This window comes from Pelodiscus sinensis, chromosome 6, assembly GCF_049634645.1.
Source record: "Pelodiscus sinensis isolate JC-2024 chromosome 6, ASM4963464v1, whole genome shotgun sequence".
In the NCBI taxonomy this organism is placed as follows: Eukaryota; Metazoa; Chordata; order Testudines; family Trionychidae; genus Pelodiscus; species Pelodiscus sinensis.
The window spans coordinates 1,128,472-1,148,249 of NC_134716.1; the positions used below are offsets into that span (position 1 = coordinate 1,128,472).

Consider the following 19,778-nt stretch of genomic DNA (forward strand, 5'->3'; position numbering starts at 1 on the left):
GTGGATGTGGAGGAAAAGCAGGCTGTTCCGTCTCCCCTTCCACGAACAGATGTACGAAGCCTCCTTCCATGGAGTGCAGCATTTCCCCTATGCAAAGACTCAGTCACCTTGGTGTGAAGAGAAAGGACTGATGGTGTTTTGTCTTTGCAAAGTCTCTTTAGCCCTGCTAGAGTGGTATTTAAGTTCTGCCCAGGATCATACACCTGCCTGCCTTACAGGAACACAATAAGACCATACTTGGGTGTGGAGGGGTTAGAAATGTATAGGTATATGCTGGTAAACATCAATTTCACTATGTACACCAAGATTCACCAAAAAGATTTCCCTTGATAATCTGAATATACTGACAGGCAAAGTCAGAGAAATGCGGCGTGAGAGCTTGTTTCAGTTTGATGTAAGGATATTTACTTTGTATGCTTTCATAGAACCATAGAATCATAGAACACTAGAACTGGAAGGGACCTCGAGAGATCATCAAATCCAGTCCCCTGCCCTCACGGCAGGACCAGGCATGGTCTCTATCATCCCTGATAGATGTCTATATAACCTGCTCTTGAATATCTCCAGTGACGGAGATTCCACAACCTCCCCGGGCAATTTGTTCCAGTGTTTAACCACCCTGACAGGCAGGAAGTTTTTCCTAATGTCCAACCTAAACCTCCCTTGCTGCAGTTTAAGCCCTTTGCTTCTTGTCCTGTCCTCAGAGGCCAAGGAGAACAATTTCCCTCCTCCCCCCATCCTTTTAACACACTTTTAGATACTTATAAACTGCTATCATGTCCCCTCTCAGTCTTCTCTTTTCCAAACTGAACAAGCCCAATTCCTTCAGCCTTGCCTCATAGCTTATGTTTTCTAGACCTTTAATCATTCTTGTTGCTTTTCTCTGGACCCTCTCCAATTTCTCCACATCTTTCTTAAAATGTGGTGCCCAGAACTGGACACAATACTCCAATTGAGGCCTAATCAGAACAGAGTAGAGCGGAAGAATGACTTCTCGTGTCTTGCTCACAACACTCCTGTTAATGTAGCCTAGAATCATGTTTGCTTTTCTCTCAACAGTATCACACTGTTGACTCATATTTAGCTTGTGGTCCACCATGACCCCTACATCCTTTTCTGCAGTACTCCTTCCTAGATAGTCACTTCCCACTGTCTCTTTCTTCTGCCCCTCCCCTTTTTCCTTCTTCCTTCCCCTCCTCCTTCCCCTATTTATTCTTGGATCTGGACTTATCATACGCCAGTCATATGAAGAAGTAGGGTTTGCCCACAAAAGCGCATGATACCATCTACATATTTTGTTAGTCTTTAAGGTGCTGCTAGACTATTTGTTGTTTTTTTAAGGTTTTCCTGTTACAGACTAATTCGGCTACCTCTCTGAAACTTCCCATTCTGCATGTGTGAGATTGATTGTTCCTCCCTACGTGGAGTACTTTGCATTTGTCCTCATTAAACTTCATCCTATTTACCTCAGTCCATTTCTCCAGTTTGTCCAGGTCATTTTGAATTATGACCCTATCCTCCAAAGCAGTTGCGATCCCTCCCAGGTTGATGTCATCTGCAAACTTAACAAACATACTCTCTTTGCCAATATCTAAATTGTTAATGAAGATATTGAACAGAACCGGTCCCAAAACCAGACCCCTGCGAAACCCCACTTGTTATGCCCTTCCAGCATGACTGTGAACCATTAATAACTACTGAGACTAGTTATCCAGCCAGTTATGCACCCACCTTATAGTAGCCCCATCTAAGTTGTATTTGCCTAGTTTATTGATAAGAAGGTCATGCGAGACCATATCAAATGCCTTATTAAAGTATAGGTATACCACAGGATGCCATATCCACAAGACTTGTTATTCTATGAAAGAAAGCTATCAGATTGGTTTGGCATGATTTGTTCTTTACAAATCTATGCTGGCTGTTACCTATCACCTTATTTTCTTCCAGATATTTGCAGATTAATTCTTTAATTACCTGCTCCATTATCTTTCCTGGCACAGAAGTTGAACTGACTGGTCTGTAGTTTCCTGGGTTGTTCTTATTTCCCTTTTTATAGATGGGCACTAGATTTGCCCTTTTCCAGTCTTCTGCAATCTCTCCCGACTTCCATGAGTTTTCAAAGAGGATAGCTAAAGGCTGAGAGACCTCCTCTATCAGCTCCTTGAGTATTCTAGGATGCATTTCATCAGGCCCTGGTGACTTGCAGACATCTAACTTTTCTAAGTCATTTTAAATTCTTTTTTATTTTAACTTCTAAACCTTCTGCATTTCCACTAGCATTCACTATGTTAGGCATCCCTTCATCAGACTTCTTGGTGTAGGCTGAAACAAAGAAGTCATGAAGCATCTCTGTCATTTCCAAGTTTCCTGTTACTGTTTCTCCCTCCTCACTGAGCAATGGACCTACCCTGTCCTTGGTCTTCCTCTTGCTTCTAATATAGTTATAGAATGTCTTCTTGTTTCCCTTTATGTCTCTAGCTAGATTGAGCTCATTTTGTGCCTTTGCCTTTCTCATCTTTCCCCTGCACACCTGTGTTGTTTGCTTGTATTCATCCTTTGTAATTTGACCTAATTTTCACTTTTTATATGACTCCTTTTTGATTTTTAGATCCTGCAGGGTCTCCTGGTTAAGCTAAGGTGGTCTTTTGCCATACTTTCTATCCTTTCTCTGCAATGGAATAGTTTGCTTTTGGGCCTTTCATAATGTCCCTTTGGAAAAACTGCCAACTCTCTTCAGTTGTTTTTCCTCTTAGTCTTGCTTTGACAACTTGTGTTTAACTTGTGGCATCTCAGCATCTACTGTCCTTAACTAATCTTTGTCTGGACCTTCCCATAATGTCCCACAACTGTGAAAATTTCAGTCTATTAAAAATTGAAATCCCCTTGATTGATAGCCTTCAGCCCTTGTTTAAACTGTACCGATCACAGCATGTCTTCCATTCTTCTTGTATCCTGGCCTTCCCTCCATGTGTGGCCAAGACTTTTCTCAATAAAATCTTCCCATCTCTTTGGAGGCTGGCCAATGGGTTGTTTCAGTTCCTGTGGGTACCATTTGGTAACAGCTGCAGTTCATTGATTATCAGTGACCCTCACTCTACGCCCGGCCCATTGCATTTTACTGAACCTGCTCTCAACAGCCACATGCTGCTCTCCATTCTGCTGCCTGGTCTCTTCACTGGGGACTTGGTCGTGGAATTCTCAGAATTCTTCTTTCCATTGGCCTCTTGGTGACAGAGTTGCTGTTCCTCTCACTTCATCAGCGCCCAGGATTCGCTGCTGTACAACACTGCTGGCAGTACTGTTGAAAAGGTTGGGGGGGGGGTGCGCTGCCTTTTCCTTTGGAGAATATTCTTGTGATAGAACTGAACACTCACCAGCCTGCCTATGTTAATTTCTTGGCCCAGAGAGATTCTTCTATTCTGTTTGCTTTTTGATCGTGTGGGCTTTCGGGCAAGGTATCGGACTGCATACATTTCATTTTGGAGTGCTTCATTTTCAGGCCCACTTGGCTGCTTTTTTGTTGCCACCCTAGGTCAGTGATAGACAGCATCTCCCCTCTGGTGGATGCCAGCATGAGCATTGGTCAAACGGCAGAATAGGATAACTAGGGTACAGATTCTTAGGTTCATATTGTCGTAGTATGGTGCAGTATGCTGGCGGTTTGTCCCTTCCATTGCTTCTGAATGAACTATCAAGAGATCAAGATGAGTTATTTTAGAATAAACAAGACTTACAAAAACCCTTTCAGTACCAGTTACTTAGAAGCATCTGCAGTGACAAAGGACACCTTCATTTACCCATCAGCTATTTTCCTCTTACTTTATTATGTTTCATTTGCCAAGGGTATTTCTGGTGCTTGTACGTTGTTAGTTAATTTGGCTTGTTAATGCATGTCAGTCAGAGATATAAGTGGGTGACTTTTTTCAGTCCTGAGGTTTTTATTCTTTGGACAGCAACTAATGGTGCACAGCAAAAGTGCAGAATTGTATTTTTTTAAAATAAAACATACTAACCAACCGGTCAATCATTCACTGGGGCTGAGCACAACTGAAAGCCCCAAGATAGTTCTTTGGGAAAGAATAAGGCCCTCTTGCCTTTTTTCCTGCTTCCTTCTTGCTCTGAGCGCCCTGTTTGTGGAAATATAAATTCCTAGGGAAAACCGTTTCTGTCTTGGTGCTCCCTCAACACCTCCCTTGTTCTTCCTTTCCCCATTTCACAGGCTGTGTGTCTGCACTAAAGGGTGTGCTTGCAAAAAATGTCCATTGTTGCTAGTACTAGCTCCATCCCACTGGAGGTAATGCCAGTCAGGGCCTTCGTGTATCACGTTTCAGGCTGCCACATGTCCTGACTGCCATGGTGTCAGAGAGCACTGTGGCTAAAACATCAGCTGCTGCTAGCACCTTGTCTCCAGGAAAGCTCCGGCACTAGGAGCAATGGGCGAACACTTCTGGAAAAAAGGAGCAAGCTCTGATGCTCAAGCAGGCTTGTAAATGCCTGCCAGGCTAAAATTCTCATTGACAATGAGTTTGTGATGGGTTGATCTCTTCTCACAGCCCGGCTGACTTGGGGAGCTAGACTGCCAGCTACTCCTCTGGCTAAGTGCAGCAGAAATACAGCGATAGCACCGTTTTCCTTGGAGAATGGCATGAGAGCTGAGGCACAGCCTTGCTAAGGACAGTGGTGTTTAAACAGTTTAGCTGGCAAGGCTGTATTCCCAGACCTTGGCTGCCCCGGAACCGTTTCCTACCAGTCCTAGTGTTGAACGACTGCCAGTTTAGGTTCTCATGGATGGGAGTTACAATGTGGGCAGGATGTTTGTGGTCATCAGCAGTTTTATGACCATATTTTCTAGCGGGGTTAGACAATCTGATGGTTAAAAACACAGGGGTACTTTCCTATGCTAGACCTTCCATTGCTACCACCAGCAGAGCTGCATCTGGGATAATAGTAGGGATGTAAAAGTCCATTTAATTGGTTAACCGGTTAAATGCAGTGTTTAACTGGTTCACTGATTCAGGGGGATAAGGCTTACCAGTTAACCAAGTAACCAGTTAACCCTTCACATCCTTAGATAATATTGCCCAGTGTTACGTTAGGAATATTCAGCTCCTATTTTCATAGGGGATATCTGAATTTCTTAGGGGGTTGATAGCATGACCTTTGGTAATGTAATTAAGCTTTCAGTTCATCAGATATTTCACTGGAGAGAGGTGGATGGCTAGGTTTTGGGACAAAGACCACATCAACTAATTTAAATTAGTTTAAAAATAGCTTATTGCCTAGGTGTGAGTTTCATTTCTCTGGCAGAGCTACAATTAACTGCCTATCAGTCCAAAACAAGCAATACGCAGTGGTCAAGCAAGCAATGGACTCTGCCCAGGGACTGAAGGAGCACACTGAATTACTGACCATTCATCAGATTTTCACTATCATGTCAAAGCTTACTATATGACTAAGATGAGTCCATTATAATTGGTCAAGAAATCTCAGTTCCTTTGAAAATATCAGCCAGGGAGGTAATCCAAGCAATTTACAGTATGTCTGTGGTGCCCACCACTTGCGCTGGGAAAATACACAGCAAATCGTCTGAAGTAGGCTTTCTATGAGGATAATGCAGTGACGCACGGTAGTGTCACTCACCGCAGGTTTGCATAATAGTAATAGTGAACTACTTCCCGCTGTCTGTGTTAAACCTCTCGGGCTGCGTCTACACAGCAGAGTTTAACTCGAAATAAGCTACACAAATTGAGCTATGTCACTTGAATAACTTATTTTGAAATTGGGAGTGTGTAAAAGGCACTCTGACTTCCCTTTCTCCTCATACAATGAGGGTTACAGGAGTCGGACTAAGAAGTCCTCCAGCTTGACAGTATTTCGACATTATTTAGAAATAACTGCCTGCTGTGTGGACACAGGCTAAGTTATTTTGAAATCATGCTAGTGATTTCAAAATAATATTGCTGCGTAGACGTACCCTAGAAGAGTGAAAGAGAACTCTATAAGCAAATAAACTTGCTTGTTAACTTCTTCAATGGGCTGCAGTGATTAATGTGGGACCCACTAATTTAAACAAAATCCTTGCATTCCCCTGCACTAGGGTAATAGGAGCAGCAAGAAGTGCTGCTTTTAGCTCAGCTAATGGGGACTCCTACAGTATCATAACTTTGCAATTATCCGGCCTTTGCTTTGAATGGAGTAGAATGGAATTTCCACCCTTAATTACTCTTATTTTTAAGAGATGGTCTCTTTTATTGGACCAACTTCTGATTTGCAAGCTGATTTTGTAGGTATTTCTCATATTTATGAGGCAATTTAAACATATCCCAGTATAGCCTGGGAACTGCAGACCCCTCAATGTGTAAACAATTTTCAAGGTAATTCCTGCTATTGGTTGTTTCCTTCTTGCTTTGCTGAATGACAGCAGGCTAGGCAGGATTCCGTCGCACCGCCATGGATAATGCTGATGTGGGTGTTGGATGCAGGAAGGGGGGGCTCCCTTGAGATATATAAATATTTAGGGCTCTTTCTGTCTTTCCCGCTCTAAACAGATCATGGATAGTTCCAACCCACGAGTCTTTAGATGTAGAGATCAGGACTCTAGTTCCCTCAGTCTCTTTGCTACGTGAATGTTCGCAATACACAAGCAAACAGGGTCTGATCGAAAACCCAGGCAAGTGAATGGATTTTGAAATGACAACCACCATGCACCGGAGCCAAAGAGTCAGACTTTCTCCGAGCTAGCATCACAAGATGTGAATTGGAAATCCAGTTTCTTCCTTTACTCTATGTAGGAACCACATGCTGCTGGATACCAATGAATGCTCTAGACCATTTTATCAATGTGGGTCCTTCAGTGACTTTTTGTGTTGCTCACCCTGCTAAGTGGGGGGGGGGGGGGAGGAGGGGAGGCACATAAAAATAGTTGTACAGATAGAATAAAATCAAGTGGATCCCTCTTATTTGGAAAAAGAACCTCAGTTCCATGATTCTTTATTTCCCATGTAAATAATGAATCAATACTAAGATAACGACAGACTTGTGTGGAATGTAAGAATAATTGAATTGGAGAGAAGTCCCACGTATAGAGGTCCAGCAGAGCAAGGCTAGCTGGTAGCATCTCCACTGACCCCCTCAAAATATAATCAGATGAAATTAAAGCCCCAATAAAAGTCCAGAGAATTTTCAATTAGTTTCCTTACTTGAGTTATGAGCTGTGCGACTTTTGTCCAGGGGCAGTCTGTGAGAATCTCTCGGGGAGATTTCCAAAGGTACAAAGGAGAGTTAGGTACTCCACTCGTCTTGGAAGTCAATGGGGAGTCATTCCCTGACTTGATTGCCTTATCTGAAAAATGGGAACAACCAGACTTGCCTTCTTTACAACAATGATGTCTGTAAAGCCCTTGGAACTCTCAGGGGGAGAATGTGGTAGAAAATGAAAATCCAGTAATTGTATGATATTGTTAGAGGCTTTAACACAATTGAATTGACTGGCATTACTGTTGTTTTTCCAGAGGAAAAATAATAGCCCGAAATCCAGGAGGTCACTGGCCACGTGCCACTGAATGATAGAAAAAATACTCCTTGATAATGTATTTGGTTCATAGTATTTGGCTAGTCCAACAGAGCTGGTCGAATAACACACACATTATTTATGGACTAAAAGGCGGAATTGTGAAACACACCATTTGGTGCAATATTTTTTGACATAAGCCAAATCCCATGGTTCCAAAGAAAATATTGAGAGATTTTCAATAAGTTCAAGTTTCCGGTTTCATGTGATTAGGTGAGACTCTCCACTTTCTCTAAAGAAAAAGTAACTTGCTAGCTTTGGTGGTTGTGAAGAAAGGTTTGGAAAGGTGATCAAATGCACATTTCCAAAGCCAGGGAGTAAATGGGAAAGGCATCCCAAGATTTGTTTTTGTTTTCCATCTCAGTGTTGTAAGCCACACTTGTGAACTTTGGGGGCCTGATTTCTGAATTCTGACAGTGTAGCATTGGCTGTGCTGTTTTCAACTGCCTGTCTGAGTCACAGTAGCAGCTGTGAGAATGTTTGAAGGCTCATGTTAGGGTCATACAGAACTGATCTATACCATTCAGTGTTCTCATGTATTTAAGTACATTCAGACTTTGAGTTCCGGCGTTCACAGCTCTTCTTCATTGGCTTTGTTGCAGCCGCTAGGGAGAGGGGTGACTCGCTCCCTTGACTTCTGATTGGGCACTGCAGACAGGTGAGTCATTTCCAGGCCCAGCCCAGACAAGCAATGAGTTTGCGAGGGGCGGCAGAGCCACTTCTCAGTATCTTGCAGTGGGAGAACAAACCCAGTAGCTGCAGCTCTTTTTCTTTCCCTTCCGCTACATACTTACATTACTATCTAGCAGGTTGTCTGGTCCATATAGGGACAATTGCAGGGAATATGGGACTTGAAAGTGCTTGTACTTGAACTTAAATTCAGTTTCACACCAGAACACTTGTACTCCTGCAATGGGGTACTTGACACTCAAGTCCTTTTTGTCAGAACTTACAGCAACGCTTATTCTGTTCAGATTTTTGGGCTGTTTTTAAGATAGTTTTTAATGATACCCTACTGAAGCCAGTGTGCTCCAGTGGCTAGCTCTCTAACAGTAAAACAATGATTAGAAGTGCATTTGAGCTGTGATAGTCAAATCCTCCGATATCTTTCCCCAAGCCGGGACCTTACTGGGGTGTATCTATGTACTCCCTTGAAATCAGTGGGCCTGTTTTGACCTTACTCCAGCTGAGGTTCTGGTTCCATATATATATTTCTCATGGCTAAGGCTTGTCTCTGTTGTTCTATGCGTAAAATAAATAGCTATTGCTTTGGCAATTTCTGACTGAGAAGGGAAAAAGGAGTCCAGACAGGGGAGGAGTGTTCCTCACTTCAGGTGAAAGGCTTGAGGTAAGTGGTAGAAATGTGAATTCATCTCAGTGCTATTGGTCGCCTTCTGGTGATTCCATGCTCTAGGTTCACAACAGCTGCATGTCAGGACACACACAGGTTTTGTGTCTTAGGAGAGCTTGGAGATTTGACACTGGGAAAATGACAGCAGACTTGGGCTCAGGGGTACATTTAGTCCATTGTCTGTTAGTCATTGTTGACCATTTTGTGGAAAGAAGCACCACCTAATTCCACAATCTGTTCATACTAAAAAATGGTTTCTGTTGTGAATTTACTAAATGCAGCATGCAGATGGTATCAATGAAATGAAAAGATTGGTGACGACATAAACCATTTTGCTATTACCTTCACTGTGACACGATTAACTTGTTGCATGGGAGAATCTGTTCTGTGGATCACAAACATACATCAAGGATGTTACCTTCTCCTCTTTTCCCCAATGTAAATGCAACACTAATATGAATGAGGGATTCTAAAAGGGTTCTGATTTGAGGTCCTTTATGAATGCTTATCTGCGACTTATTCCAACTACCACAAGGCCTTGTGACTGCACATTTGGATTGGAAACCCTGCAAGAACAAACCACCTCCTGGCAGATCTGTTGTTTTCTGGGCAGACATACTGTGAGGGAATGTTTCTTGCTCTGTTGTCCCTCTTCTAGCTCTAGTCACAGGTAAAGCAGGTGAAAAACAAGAAAAAATGAGAAAAAACAGTGTCCAAAATGTTGTGAGGGAAGAGGTGATTAAAAAAAATTACACTTAAAATCATCACAATATTGAAATTAAAAAAACAAAACCCAGCAATGTCAACACATGCATAATAACAAATAAATAAATATATATGAAGGTTCAAGAATTCCAGCTAGGATGTTTGCTTATTTTTAAAATTGAACTCAAAGATTTTGGGGAGTTGCTTGCTTAAAGGTGAACTGGTTCCTATAAACTTTGTAACACACCACTAAATGGTGCAATCCTACTTCTTTCTTTTGAGAGCTAATCTCATGATGACTTGAACATGACTTAGTCTTGAAGCAGAGGGAGGGACTATGTGTATTTTTTGGCTCATGGAAGTGTACCTGTTTGGAAAACATTCCTTGTAGGATAATGCTTTGGATTAACTTTGTCATAGCAGTCGTGCTTTCTGAGCCATTACTACCAATCCTGGGTCACATTGTGTCCATTCAGGTGAAAAGTATCAGAGGGGTAGCCGAATTAGTCTGAATCTTCAAAAGCGACGAGGAGTCCTGTGGCACCTTATAGACTAACTGAAGTGTAGGAGCATAAGCTTTCGTGGGCAAAGACCCACTTTGTCAGATGCATGTAGTGGAAATTTCCAGAGGCAGGAATAAATATGCAGGCCTCGTCATCTCCAGCCTGATCCTGGCCTGCATATTTATTCCTGCCTCTGGAAATTTCCTCTACATGCATCTGACAAAGTGGGTCTTTGCCCATGAAAGCTTATGTTCCTACACTTCAGTTAGTCTGTAAGGTGCCACAGGACTCCTCGTCGCTCATTCAGGTGAAGGGGACTGGGGAGGGAGATATACAGCTCGATGGACCCCAAAGTGCACAATCTAGTCCCAGGGACGGAGCAGTTGGTTGAACTTTGACCATGGGTTATAGGAGTATGGGGATAGAAACCTTCTATCTACCAGAGCCAATGCCGGTCAGAGATCAGTGAGATCTACTGTGTGATCGTGCGTTGAGATCTGAGAGCTACGAGAAGGTCTGTTTGTAGTCTTCGTCCCTTGATGATTTCACAGTGGTAGGGTGTATGACCTGATTCTCTTTGCCTTTCTCTCTCTCAAGATGGGTGGTAGCATTTTACACTCCCTCTGCATAGGAGTAAAGGATGGTCCACTGCCTCGTTCCTTGCTTAACGAATTCCATTGTCGCCCTCTTGGTCCAAGTGACTTTTATGTGAAGGTTTTGAGTTTAGGGACAAAGTCCTCATTTTATTTAATGTAGGATTACAAATCCTTTTCAGTTTTCATCCATTTCCTGTATTAGCTGCTTCCCAGCAGTGGTTTATTCTGGACATCTCCTTTGCAGTCTTCCCTTAGGTAAGCAGCGCAAAGAAGATCCAGAGCTAGTGACATATGCAGCTTTATGGGTGTTTGTGCTGTGTTCTTTTTTGCAGGAAAAAAATTAGAGCGAGAAGAATGCAGCCAGCTAGGATGCTGTGTTTTTAGCAGCCACATTCTCTGAAAAGGTTCAACAAATGGGTTCTGCCCAGAGATGTAGCATTTAGTGTTTTAGCTGAAGTTCCTTCACACAAATCGGAGTCGTGGACTTCACTGCATTTTGTTCATTGTCATCATTCATGCAAATATTCATTATTAGCAGATACATGACAGCCATTCACGAGTCAAATTTTTAATATATGACATCTTAAATTAGTAACCTATATCCCTGGGGACATAGCTTACAATTTATTATTTTAGACTGTATTCCTCATTGCTTTCAGTGGGGACTTCTGCTCAGAAATGGACGGTGGGATTCAAACTCTTAGTGCACAAGTATTCACAAGATTTCTGCTAAATCTTTTGACACCTGAATGCAAATCCCTGCTCTGCCACAGACTTCCTGTGCAACCATGGGCAAGTCACTTAGCCTCTCTGTGCCTCTGTTCCCATCTGCCCAATAGGGATAATGATCCTTCCCTGCCTTAGAGGTTTTGAGAGGATGCATTATAAACTGCGAGGCACTCAGATACTACAGTGTGTGTGCCATGTAAACACCTTAGGCTGGATTCTGTCAAAAGGAACCTGCAGTTTTTATTCAAACAGATGTCCAAGAACAATTTCTCGCAGTGCTCATCTAGCTTCAATTGATGAAAAGGAACCCCGATCTTCCTCTTCTGTGTCAGTCACTATTTTTTTATATCTCCATTGTGGCACATTTTATTTCCCTTCTCTTGAAGCTAACTAGCCCTACTCTTTATTTTAAAATCTTTTCACTCACAGAACTCATGCTCTCTCATTTTCATTCACAGGGTCATAGAACTGTAGGGCTGCAGGGACCTCGAGAGGCCATGTAATCCAGGACCAAGTAACCCTAGACTAGCTCTGACAGGGTTTGTCCAACCTGTTCTTAAAACCCTCCCGTGAAGAGGATTCTGCCTCCGCCCATGGTAACCTAGTGCTACAGTAGGATCTCCAGGGAGGCTGCGAAGTCCCTGTCGTGGAGGGTCTTGCAAACAGGTTAGACCTCTCAGGGACAGTCTAGAGACTGTACATCTCTAGAACCTTGCTACCTTTTATTTTAGAAGAGGGCATTATAATAATGTCACTATTATTCCCCATCCTTGCTCACTATGCTAGGCTAGTACATGGACGGGAGGAGGTGGGGCTGAGAGAAGGCTGAATGACAAGGCCTGATTCTCCGCTCCTGATGCCTTTGTACGGTCTGTGCTCTGCTGAGCAAGAGCCCATGGGTGTACAGTGCTGCCAGCTCAGCCTGGGGCCCTCCCGGCTCTGCGCAGCAATAAACGACTACACAGTGTGTCAGGCTCAGGTGCTTGGCACTCTGGGGGCGTGCACAACAGAGAGCGCTGCCGCGTAGAAAGCCCTTGCCATAATGTTGCACACTTGAAATGGGCCTCTCACGCTCAGCGGGTTTGGTCAATGGAAGAAAGTTTGGTTTTAAAATTTCAAATGAGAGTTCGTTATCAGATGGCATAACTAGTGAGCAGCCCACTCTGCTTAGGGTGGGAGCGGGATGCGATTCCTGTGTCAGCGCAGTGATTCTCAGCCTGAGTATCCTCTTACTTGCCGTGGTGTAAATTAGGAACTATTTTGAGAGGCGATTCCCACCCTAGTGATAGTTTCTGCTCTGCTGTAATTTAACCCGATTTTACGGCGAGCTAGACACAATTGCTTTGATTGTATCATTGCTCTTAGACAATGGACAAAAGCTCCCATTATCTCCCCAGATCAACTCGTTTACTTCACATCTTCTCCATGCTCTGTCCTGACCACGTCCATGCCTTGGTTTACTCTGTGAGATGCATTTCTGCTGTTCTGCAGTGTATGCTTCAACGCCTGCTCTGCCCTACACAACCCCACGTTTCCCCTGCTCTTTAAATCCACGCAGGCATAGCTGGTTAAGCACTTCTCATTGTAGTTGGAAATAACTGCTCCCCACCGTGGTTAATTTTACTGTAGGTAATCTCAGAGGTTGAAGACAAGGGACAATTTCAATTTGAAATGAAATCACTCAGTCTTACATATTCATGGGCAGCCACAAATGCACATGCTCTTCCAGCCTTGTTTTTATTTAATTTGCCTGCCCTGGTTAAAAATAAAGACCAATTTCAGCCACAAGTGCTAATATTTTCCCAGGCTCTTTTGGGGGCGGCAGTGGGGGGAGGGGAGGGTGATTGTTGTTCAGTCCAGGTAGCTCTTGTGTGTGTGTGTGTGTGTGTGTGTGTGTGTGTGTGTGTGTGTGTGTGTGTGTGTGTGTGTGAGAGAGAGAGAGAGAGAGAGAGAGAGAGAGAGAGAGATTTACTGGTCTGTGGCTTGCCACATGTCTTTAAAATTACAGTCCCCATTTCCTGCTGAAATAATTTCTACAAAGAGTGGCTCCTATTACAGCAAGAGAAGCACGGACGTCATGATTTATTATTATTTATGGTCCCAGGGCCTTGTTTATGCACGATGGGTTAGGTGCGCAGGATAGAAATGCCATTATGCAAATGACATTGAATGTCCTTACTGAGCCTAAATAATTTTTGTGTTGGACGATTAAACCTCATCTGTTATTGATATGGGCTGCAGTCGGGCTATTAAAGAGTCCCAGCAGTGCGTACTCCCAGTAATGGGAAAATTGAGAGGAAGAGGCTAAAACAATTGCCTCAAGTGTGCTGTGATTGTCTGGTAGGAGTGGAACATAACAAACCCCCGGAATGGAAATCGTGTTTACTACTTAGGGATAAATAAAGAAGGGCGAACATGCAATAAATTACACTTTGTGATTTGAATCAGCACAGTAGTGCATTTGCGTACTTTCAATTTCTTTATTTAAATATAGATATATTTTTCTTTTTTGGGTAAATACCAGAAGTAGCTGGGAATGATTCCCAGCCAGGAGTCTCTCTGTGTTTGGTGTGTGTGTGTGTTTGTGTGTGGGGGGTGGATAGCCAATCTTCTTTGAGAACAAGGGAGCAACGTCGTCACTGGTCCCTTTTTTTTCCTTTGACACAGCTGTGCGGTCACATTTTGATCAGTGTTGATAGCTTATGAATTCCAAAATTGACAAAATTTACAGAAAAATGAGGATAATCCATCTTCCTTAGCAGCCTGTCAGGAGCTGGCTATACTTCATAATCTTCAATTACAGATGCTATTTTCAGACATTTACATGCAGATATTAGAACAAAATGAAAATGAGAAACAAAGAGAGAATGGAAATGCAGCTATTTATATGTATAAAAGAGAAACAACAGGTAAATTCTAGGCATTTAGATAGCACTTGGAGTCCCAGTAGAAGAGCTGAGAGTGACTGTATGTGTTTGTGGATTTCAGTATCAAACAGCTAAAGGCAGCATATATTTTCAGCATGCAAATAATCTGAAGCTTTGGGTCAAAAACAGGTCAGTTACTCTGATCATTGGAGTAAATATGATCGTGGCAAGGTGCACTAAATAATTCTCACTGTTTTAGAGAGATCTCTGTGCTTTGCGTCCCTGCTAATTGGATTTGGATTAAAAGGAAGCACAGCTGTTAATTTTTTAAAAACTATTTTATAAACAAGAGCTTTGTTCAAAGTAAAAGAGGATGCTGTCATCGGAAATCAAACATGTCGCCCCTTTCCAAAGAGTAACTGCCAAGTGTTGACTGACATAAGGGGAAATTCTACCCTGCTGGACTGTGTATATCGGCTCTCCCCCAAAGAAGAACGGGGTTCAGTGACAGGCAGAGTAGAAAATGTGATGTAAATAATAAAGTGATGGGGCAGTGGGAGAGCGACTAGGTTTTGATATATAGCTCGGCAACCCCCCAGCCTAGTTCAAATCCAGGGGAGGGTTTTGCAATGAAATTTCCATTCCCATAAAATTTAAGACAGAGCTGCTTGGATGCCCATGCAGCTGTATGTGGCACTGGGCCTCTGGAAAGCTAGAGAGATTAATTAGAGCTGCTTTTGGATTAAAGTCTCCGAACCATGTCGAACGTTACAATCTCCCTTTGTGAACCTGACATAGGGCTTCCACAGAAAGCAGGCCCAGCGTTTGTTAGTTCTACCTTTGTTTGTCTGGTCCTCCTGCCTTGTGATACTCTCACATACTTGTGTTAAGTTCTAGTCCTTCTCATGGAAACTGAGGTAATTTCCTGGCTATACGTGATCAGTGGATGGTGGGGAGTAGCTAGAAAACCCTAGAGACATTGTCTTTTGGCTTTGAAAAAGAACATAGAGGAAGATCATGTTGTCCAAGCCCAAGTCTGTTTGTGTGTGTCTTCAAAGAAGGGTGGTTTATCCCCAAAGACTTCAACTAGCTGACCGCCTGGTGGGAGATGCAGTAAGAATCCTTGAGCATGGAAAGACAGAAACAGGTAACACTGAGTGTTCAGAGGTATTTTGGCCTCAGCACTTCTAGTCATGGTGTGTCTGTGTTTTAAATGGATGTGTCCAAATAGATTGTACAAAGTATACCACCCGAGAGGCCAGGTTAACTACCAGTACGTAGAAATTTAAAGAGAAGCTAGATAATTTCATGGAGGTTAGGTCCATAAAAGGCTATTAACCAGGGGATAAAATGGTGTCCTTGGCCTCTGTTTGTCAGAGGCTGGAGAGAGATGGCAGGACAAATTGCTTGATCGTGTCTTCGGTCCATCCTCTCTGGGGCACCTGGTGTTGGCCACTGTCGGCAGACAGGATACTGGGCTAGAAGGACCTTTGGTCTGACCCAGTACGGCCGATCTGATGTTCTTATGAAATGGAAATTGAATTTTTCCTCATACCCCATTCATGACACACGGTGATGACACCACCAAGTCAACATCTATCCTGTCTGTGAAAGATGAAACAGCAGCAGTGTTGCTTTTTTAGAGGGAAAGGCCCAGTGTGCAGCACTTAATCTTACTGCAACATCATTAGCTGAAAGGGAGGGCAAAATGACAGATTCTGTCTGCACAAAACAGCAACAAAAAGCCAACACATCACTTGGATTATTTTTGTATTGTGACAGTTCAACCTGCTAGCGCACCGTATACCGATTTTCTTTCACACTACTGTGTTCCCAACAACAAAAGGCACCTATGCAATATAAAGGAATGAAGAAATAGCACAGTTGGTTTGTTTAATTTTTCAGAGTTGTGGTTTGGAATATTGAGCAGTGGAGAAAAGCAAAGCATGTGTATTTGGCTGAGTTCTGTGTAGCTCCTTCGAAAGGTTACTCTCAGTGCAAACTAGACACCGCTTTCCTTTCCTCCCATCACTTGGGCTTCTGACAAGGTTACATATTTTCAGAATGCAAATAAGTAGGAGGGAGGGGGGAAGGAAAAGCATTTAATGTTAGCACTTTTCTTCCTACCACAGGACCTGGATCACAATAATACATCACAGTAATTCCAACCAGTATAACATGAGGCTGTAGGTGTTCCATTCTAGTCTTCTCACCTTTTGTCTTTTGGTGTTCATACATTTTAGGGAGTCATCTTTCCTCAGGGCTTCCCTTTCATATGCTACTCTGGAATAAAAATCTAATCTGCATCTAAAAGAAAATCAGTTTGTACCCACCAAAGATCTGTATCATTCTAGTTACCGTTGCTGTGGCCAGAGACAGTATTGTGTTGCTCATTCATAAATTAACTCATGAAGAACAGTAGTGTCAAAGCTGCCATTCCTTATTTTCCTTCACGTTTTTTTCCAATAAACAAACCAGAAAGAGACCTAGGCCATGTCTTCACTACTGGGAAAATCAGTATTGCCACAATCAATCTTCCAGAATTCAATGTGGCAGATCTAGTAAAGACCTGCTATATGGAACTCAGAGGGCACCCCATCAGCGCCGGTACTCCTGCTCCTCACAAAGAGCAAGGGAAGCTGATGGTAGCGTTGGCTTCCATTAACCTCCCAGTGTGGAGGCCATGCGGAAACTCAAATTAAGGTATGCTGATTCCGCTATATAATTTGTGACGGGGTGCAGTCACAGAAGACCCACTGACACTCACCTTCTTGCTCTTTGGGGTTTCTCGCTACCCTGTCCTGCTGGGCCAGCTCCATGGTCTCCCCCAGCCAAGGCCCCGAGCTGAGATCCCTGCCCCTCCCGGAGCAGCGGTACAGACACTGAAACGCCTCGGGTCCAAGGAAAACACAGTTTTAGGCCCCGCTTCCTGGGATACCACTCCCCAAATGGGACCAGAACCCCACATGGATTATTTAGATGAGCCCCCTTCAGCAATGAGAGGAGGATGTGCACACTGATTGCTCCCCCAGGTAACAGTCATTTACCCTGGGCTCGGTAGTAAATAAAAGTGATTTTATTAAGTGTTAGCAGTAGGAGTTAAGTGGTTATAAAAGTGAGAACAGGCAGAGCAAAGTAGGTCGCAAATTTCAAATAACAGAAAGTGCTTTCTTAATTCTGACACTAGAACCTCAGTACAAAGTTACTACAAACTCACCCTAAAACTGTCCTTGTTCCAGCTAAGCCTCCAAACCAGGGAAGTTCCCTCTCTCTGAGGCCTTTGGTTCATTCTGCTGGGAGCGCCAGGCCAGCCAAAGACAAATAAACTCCTAGCTCCCTATTGTTTTATAGATACCACTTTTCCATGGACAATTGCTTGATCCGCCCCTACCAGTTGGGATGGACATGTGACTTCCTAAGACCCTGCTAAGACTGAAAGGACCAAAGAGGACATACGTATGATTGCCCAGACACTGAGGTGTCCCAGCATTGGCGACATCCGATGGCTTTCATTGGCACATTTAAAACCATAAAGCATTCCCTCCTCCATAGATCTAACTTCGCACACGAGAAGGATACATGCACCGAAATAAGAGATACAGCCCCAGCGGATTAAGACATGAACATTGATAGGTTACATGAGATAATTTGTCCAAAGCACCTTTGAGTTAGGCATATCTGTGTCCACAAGTCCATTTTCTAAAGCAAGGGGTGGTGGTGTCTGTCATAATTACTGTAGCTGCATAATGTAGCTCCCGAATTAATGGAGTTGGGTATTTTAATTCAACCTTCCCCTGTACTGTAGACCTGGCCCTACATTTTTGGCACTACATTTTTTTTAAACCCTTTTGATGGGAAATGTGGAAGTGCACCACATGTTATAACCTCTGCACTCTTTTACAGTTAGTCCAACCAAATTATTCCCCCAGATAGGGCAAGAATGACAGAGGAATTAAAAGTTGCTCAAGGACAAAAGGAATTTTAAAAGTGAAGGCTCCTTCCTTCCTGTCCAGTGGAAGCAAGTAGACACACATAACGGAGGAAAGCTGGCTCTTTGAAAGTCTGGGACCGCTAGTCATGGTACATGACGAAAAAAACTGAGATGTCGCAGTCCAAAATTGGGGGCAAGAATAGATCTGGGACATGAACACTGAGTCCAAGAGTTTGCACATGCAGAATACTGCAGTGCTCTATTAGAACATGCTTTGAACACTGCAGAAATGTGTGCCTGGTCAGTCTCTCCTTGGTAACTGTGAAATGAGAGTACATTGAGAACAGTACCTCCTTTGCCTGTCTGAGTTGAGCTTTTCCACAGGCGCTCTGTAGAAAGCTTTTTTCTGCACGGAAGCCTTTGGCATATATCGTGCATGGAGTTCTAAGGCAAAATACGTCCTTCCCTGTATCCACTGGCATAGCATAGGTAACTATGGCTAATGTACTTTGCCCATTTTGAACTGGCCAGCTGCTGTAGGAAGTCAGTTGCGGTAATGAGGAGTGTATTGCCACTCATTTTGGGTCTACGCTTACTGTAAAAAGTGGAACCGGTGGAGAAGGTCCTGGCAGGAAATCTAATCTCTGAGCTGAGCCTTCCATCTTTAGGACCAAGGGAATATTTTTAAATGAAAGGTTAGAATGTAGGCTGTTGACAGTATTGTTTGATACTGTCTCTCCAAGGCTGGAATCCACACCATACATCTGTCCCCTGAAAGCACACGTCACAGGAAGGATGGTCTTAAAACCAAAGTGCTGGTCGAGTCTTCATCATCCTGCTTCTGTACCTTCTTTTCCTCCTCCCCCCAGCATCTAGGCCAGCTGCTTCTTATGACACAGAATAGAGACCGGGCATCTCTCAGAATGGAAAAGGGACTTAGAAAGTGGCTCTCATCTGGGATGAATCAGCGTAGCTCTGCTGACATCAGTGAAGCTGAGCCGATTTACACCAGCTGAGAATCTGCCCTGGAAAGGGAAGCAGAGAAATTGAAGGCAGCAGGAGTATCACTAGCTCAGATGGCTAGTGATGGTGGTTTCCCCAAAGGCCCTAGAGCACATGGAAAGCTAGCACATTTCCTCATCGCCCTGAGGTGGGCAGGATTACTGCAGCACATGACAGCTGCTTGTGTACAGGTGGAAGTATGTCCCCACAATAGGAGGTTGCTGTGTGTCAGGGAAAGCCCTTGACTTCTCGGGTACTGGAGGAGTAGCTCTGGGGAAAATTTTCTTCTGAGGGTGGAGTCAAGAAACCCAGATTGTTCCAGCCCTTGCTCCTGATTTGTACAACTTTCGGAAAGTCACTTAAACTCTCGTGGCTACATCTACACTGGCAGCTTCCTGCACAAGAACTCTTTTGCGGAAGAGTTCTTGTGCAAAAACTCTTCCAGAAGAGAGCGTCTACACTGCCGTGTGCTTTTGCACAAGAGCATCCATGCCAGTGTAGACGCTCTCTTGCGCATGAAAGCT

General features: G+C 43.5%; 1 protein-coding gene across 10 annotated transcripts in view; it reads left to right on the forward strand.

Moving 5' to 3' along the window:
* The window catches only part of PAX5 (paired box 5), a 209,134-nt gene that overhangs the window by 99,358 nt on the left and 89,998 nt on the right, over nucleotides 1-19,778 (forward strand). The window lies entirely within an intron of this gene.